Source organism: Cajanus cajan, chromosome 9 (assembly GCF_000230855.2).
Source record: "Cajanus cajan strain Asha chromosome 9, NIPB_CcT2T_4, whole genome shotgun sequence".
NCBI lineage: Eukaryota > Viridiplantae > Streptophyta > Magnoliopsida > Fabales > Fabaceae > Cajanus > Cajanus cajan.
This window is the reverse complement of record NC_138525.1, coordinates 48,273,234-48,278,976: the sequence shown is the minus strand read 5'-3', so window position 1 is coordinate 48,278,976 and position 5,743 is coordinate 48,273,234. Positions and strand designations below refer to the sequence as shown.

General features: G+C 28.0%; 1 long non-coding RNA gene across 5 annotated transcripts; it reads left to right on the top strand.

Moving 5' to 3' along the window:
- Positions 1-429: 429 nt before the first annotated feature.
- On the top strand, positions 430-4,858 carry LOC145951794 (uncharacterized). 5 transcript variants are annotated; one of them, XR_014429728.1, is made up of 9 exons: positions 430-756; positions 1,766-1,818; positions 2,911-2,975; positions 3,112-3,184; positions 3,379-3,427; positions 3,551-3,621; positions 3,692-3,749; positions 3,834-3,878; positions 4,320-4,858. It is a non-coding gene; the product is annotated as an uncharacterized LOC145951794 (long non-coding RNA). The 5 variants fall into 5 exon arrangements; XR_014429729.1 differs by having other exon boundaries at positions 3,546-3,621; XR_014429731.1 differs by lacking the exon at positions 1,766-1,818.
- Positions 4,859-5,743: the final 885 nt, after the last annotated feature.

Here is a 5,743-nt window from a genome sequence, read left to right as displayed (position 1 = left end):
AGTGGAAAACTGAAGGCTACATTTATATTTTAACCGATGGAATTGGATCATAACATTCTAAATGAGGGGATAGAACTCAAGTATCCAATTCTTCAACTCTCCTAAATCAGGGTAAGCATTATTAACTGAAGAATTCATCAAAACCTCAAAAACTCATCATCTAGACTAACAACATATATCACTACTACATATACCACATTTAGTAACATTTATGTGCCAACATGTAACAAAATGTTACTAATTTCTCTTAATTATATATTTTTGTAACATTTTTAACAATAAATGTTACCAATTCATTTGAATTATATTCTTTAGTAACACTTTTAATCATAAATGTTATTATTTTATTTACATTATATATTTTTTCTTGACTTTCTAACACTAAATATTATTAATTTATCTAATATTTTAAATATTTTTAATAATAGACTTTACTATTATTTACTTAATTACTAATTTTACATAATAATTATTGTTTTTACTTAAAATTTATTTTATTATTCTTAAAGAAAAAACTTGATTAAAACGTTATATGCTGCGTTTCTGCACCAAAAAAGGGAAAAAAGTACAGAGCTCTTCCCTGTTTCTCTTATCTAAGCTATGGCCACCTTCTATTTCGGTGATTTTTTTTAGTCGATAGTAATGGCAACGTTCCGTTTCCGTGATTGTTCTTTTCATCTCTCATTCTGCTCTTTTATTCTTCACGATCGGAAGCCACACACACTTGCATTGTGACCTAGTTTTCGAAGCGTTCAAGTAAGTTTCACGATTTTTAATTTTTCTCAACATTTTCATTAATCTAATCTTTGATTGAGTGCTTTAATCGAATCTTTTATGATTCAATCTTCGATCCTTCTCAAGCCGAGAAAGAGACACCAAAGCATCACTTAGTTCAATTTCCTCTGACAGGGTTCAGTCATTTGCTAATTACATTGACAGCTCAATTTCCATCACTTAGTTCCAAGATACTTTTACTATTTTAGAGTGAAAAATTAGTCTCAGTTCAATTTTTTTTTCATTCAATAATTTTCATAGATCTGCTTATTAAAGAATTTATTGAGACGAGATGAGAGTATGACATTTAAGCAAGACATTACTGGAAACTAGGATTTTTTATATTAGGAAATGCAAGATATAATTATTTATGTCAGTGAGTGAATAATTCTAGTTCTATTTTCTTCATTTAACAATTTTCAGGGATTTTTACATTTTTATGTCAATATCACTATTTATTATAGCACGAGAAAACTATATATAGTTTGAGATTGACCATCGACCACATACAAGTACAAGGTGTATGGAAAGAAATTCTAGATTGACATGTATATAAAGGGGGAAAACTATATATAGTTTGAGATTGACCATTGACCACATGTAAATAATAAGACTCATACCACTTTTTTGAAAATTGGGAAGGGTATATGGTGTATTAGTTATATAATTGTGTGGTCTGATGTGGAGTGAAGGTGCATAGATCTTACTGAGGCAAATACAAAAGTTTCATTGAACTAACAGATTTAAAATTAAATTACTTTGATATGTAAATTGATAGTACAGATTTTTCTGACATGGTTATCAGTCATCAACTCACCCTTTCACAAAAGTCTGTTCAAAATTGTTTATAATTTTAGTTTGCTAGATTGCATTTCAAGCTTCCCCTTTTGCTGCATTGAATTTGAGAAATAACCTTATGGTCCCACTCTATGGATCACCTAGTCTGTGATCATTTTAATTGCCTGACGGTTGGATTTTACTTTTGAATTAGGTAGCTAAACATCTGTAGGATTCCTTGTGTTCATTCTTCAATTTAATTTTCGGGTAAGTTAGTGTTTCTTTTCAGTTCTTGGGTTAAACTTAATAGGGATTTTTAATGAATGCTGAATTGCAATTTGAAGCGAAAGTTATTTATTATTTCAATCAAGCGATGCCTGTTAATGTGCTCATAAATGAATACATCTTTTATCCCATACACTAATACAGTCACACTTTTACTTTTGGACTAAAAAATTATTAACCTAAGGGATCTCTTTTTATTATTTTCGTAGCTTGATTGCTTTTGTGGGTATCAAAGTTGGACTGTTATTCTAGTCACTTTATAGAATTTTTCCCTAGATATTTAGACTTACCTGTAGGCTCTCTCACATTCCTCTTCTTTTGAAATACTGATTTTGTTTTGCTGATAAGTCATTGGAATGTGGTTGGAACTATCCAGTTGAAACAATTTTGATCACTCATTTTTGTTTATAATTAGCATTCAATTTGAGGACTATGCAACAAAACTTTGAATTCATGTTGCCAAAGTTTACTTACTCTAATTTAAATTGAATGTATTCTTTCTTTTTTGTCATTACATGTTATGTTTTGTTCATTTTAGACTCGTATTTTTCAGTTGATTATTTAATTTAAAATTTCTATAAAATTTGCCAGGGAACTTAGTCTAGTAAAAGTAGTTGATCAAGAAAATTCAACAGTGTTCTGATAGAAAAAAAGAGACTAATCCAACATAGTGGAGAGCCCACAAATGGAATTGATTTGAACCAATCTATCAATTGCAATGCCCAGGCATATATCACTAAGAACCATTTCATTCCCATTACTTGTTCCATTACATCTCTGCAACATATCAATACTAGAAAAGCATATTTTTGTATGAAATATAACATCCAGAGCTTTTTCCAAGGTAAGATCACTAGAGTTCTCTGCACTGTTGGATGTTTATAAACTAATTAGTTGCATGTATGTAATAAAAAGTACAGAATTTCAACTGAGTCAGTTTAGATAATTTTTTTCCATAAACACTTTAGAAGAAAAAAATATAAAAGAAAAGTGAAATAAGTTTCTTTATAAGATAAAATTAATTCATGCATAAGCCAATTTGTAAAAACTCTCTCATATTAACTTCTTGTGCAGGTACATTTTAGAAAATGATAGATATTTTACTATTAGACTCTCACCTAGTGCATTTCTCTTAAAGGGTAAGTTCATTGTGATTTTCATAAAAGAAATAATCAATTTCTTATTGATTTTCCTGTGCATTTATAACATGTAATAAGTTGATAAAATTGTCTATAATAATTTTGAATTTAATCATTGTTTTCACTTTTATGTTAGAAACAAAGTCATACAACTTCCAAGAGCAAATCTGGAAGAGATGAGAAAACTCACAAAAAGCAACACAATAATGGTAAGTAGAAAGAGTAACATAATACAACTACCTCTTATGTGGATTGACTTGGGAGCATATTCTAGTTATTGTTCTGCATATTCTCCTTGAGAGCATAGTTAGAAACTTACATTTGATTATCTACTGTTATGTGATATTTAAAAGTAAATTATATATTGATTTATTTTACTTTTTTCTTATCTTACTTAATTTAGAAATTCAAATTGTGGAAAATCTAGCTGAAGTTGAGAAGTTAGTTAAAAGGTGAATTCACCTCACTTGCTTAAGTCTTTAAATTGTTTATTTGTATATATTTTTTGTTTGATTTTTTTATATATTATGGTTCATATGCTGTTATTTTTATACAACAAATCAAATGAAGAAAAGGCTAAAGAAGCTGCTGTTGAAAAAGATCCTAATACGCCGAAGTGTCCACTCAATGCGTTTTCCCTTTTCTTGTAATCTTCTTTCTTTAAAGTATTTTTCTATTTTTTTGATTGTTTTATTCAGTAATAATCTTTATTACAGGAAAAAATTTAAAAAACTTTACAATGAAGCAAATTTTGATTCTGAAAATGTTGAAAGGGTAAGTGAAATTTATTAAATTGATATAATTACTTTTGATTTTATTTAGCCATAAACCAATTGATATTTATTTTGAAAAATATAGGTTAATAAAATGGCTGTTAAAACATGGAAGTCCATGACTAATGAGGTAAGTCTAAGCCTTATTTTCATTTTAAAGTAATTTGTTTTCTTCAATCCTGAATGATTTTAATTTATTTTTTTGTGTTTTCAATATTATAAAAACCATACTGCTATCCTGCTCATTACATGCTTGTGGGGCAACATAAAATTATATGAAGTATACTCTAATTTTATTTTATTTTTCTTAGCAAGAAGAAAACTGTTAGCAACAAATCTCTCGGTTACTTTTCCTATTTCAATTAACTAATTCTTACTTTAATAGCCAAAAAAAAAAAAACAAATTTCAAACAACCCAGCTGTTTACTTCACAGAACGAAGATGACAGACAGTGGCTGAATCTATCAATTCTAATTTCTAAGGAATGAGTTAAGAGTTTAGGACAGTATTTAATAACCATTTTTTGTACTTGTTCTTAATTTTTTATACCTTTATTTTGTTTATGTTGCAGGTTTTAGAGTGAATATGGTGGTGGTGGTGGTTGTGGCAATTTAGATCGTGTGTATATTGAAGACATCTTACTATTTGATATGGAAGTTACACAATTCAAAATGAGAATTCATAGAAAAATGCAACAGTGTCACTTAGATGATTTTGGTTTTATCTTTGACAAAGAAGAAATTACATGTTATTGCAAACTTGAAAAATTTGTGTTGCCTTTTGAATGATACCATGATGGACAAAAAAGATTTAAATAAAAAGTTTATCTTTATTTTAATTCATTAAATGCATAACTTCATGCTTGCAAGTGTTACAATATAGTAAATTTTCAATTCACTATTTGAATTAATAAGGAAGCAATGGATTCAAAGTTGTTATGATTTATATGTTTAAAACATAAATTTGTAACATTTGATAAATGTGGCAAAAGGTGTCAATTGACAACATTTATAAAATGTTACTAGTGATATGCTAAAATGTTACAAAAGATGTCAATTTGTAACATTTATAAAATGTTACAATTGGTATGTTAAAATGTTGCTAAAACCTTTTAGCAACATGGACTTTATACTACATTTGTAAAAGTGTTGCTAATTATAATTGGTAACATTTTTCTTAATTTGGTAACATTTTTTAAATGTTGTTAAATATGAAAGATGTTGTAGTGTATACATGATGAAAATTTTATTTGTTAGAATACAATCAAAATTTCACATCGTTAGAATATATGGATGAACACAAATCTATATATTACAATTGACTCTATTGATCTTTTGTGTGATGAACAAAAGTAAAATCATGAGAGGATAAACGTGATTCTTTGTTTGGGGGATTGTTGGGATACAACTAAAGTTACAAATCGTTTAAATAAGAGGATAAACATGAACTTATATATTCACAAAGTTTTTATCGATAAGAGACTTTTTGATTGATGACCAAAAATAAAATCATAAAGTCTAAAGTAGATAATATCTTATTCTTATAAAGACGCGTATGTGTGAGAATCCTAATACATTAATACACTATTTAAATCCAAATACCAATTTCCTAGTTGTATAAATTGAACCTAAAATCATTTGAGTAAATCATATGTAAAGGAGGAACAAGTTTCAGAATGGTGATTCACAGCCTACAATATAAATACATATCAAAGGTATAAATTGAAATTGTGGGTAACGGAGTTAACACTAGTCCTCTTAAGAATTGCATTTCTTTCCTTGATAATTGGGTCAACTGGTGGTAAATGAAATGTGATTAGTTGTTATTGTGGTATAGAACAATGTTAATTGAAAATATAGAATTTGTATCTTAGAGTTACTATTGTAATGAATTGTTGCAATATTTGATGTTTTTGGAGTTGTTTGGGAAAATGTTGAAACCCCAAAATCATGAAAGATGTTTATGGTGAATTCAATGAGCGAATTCATACAAGAC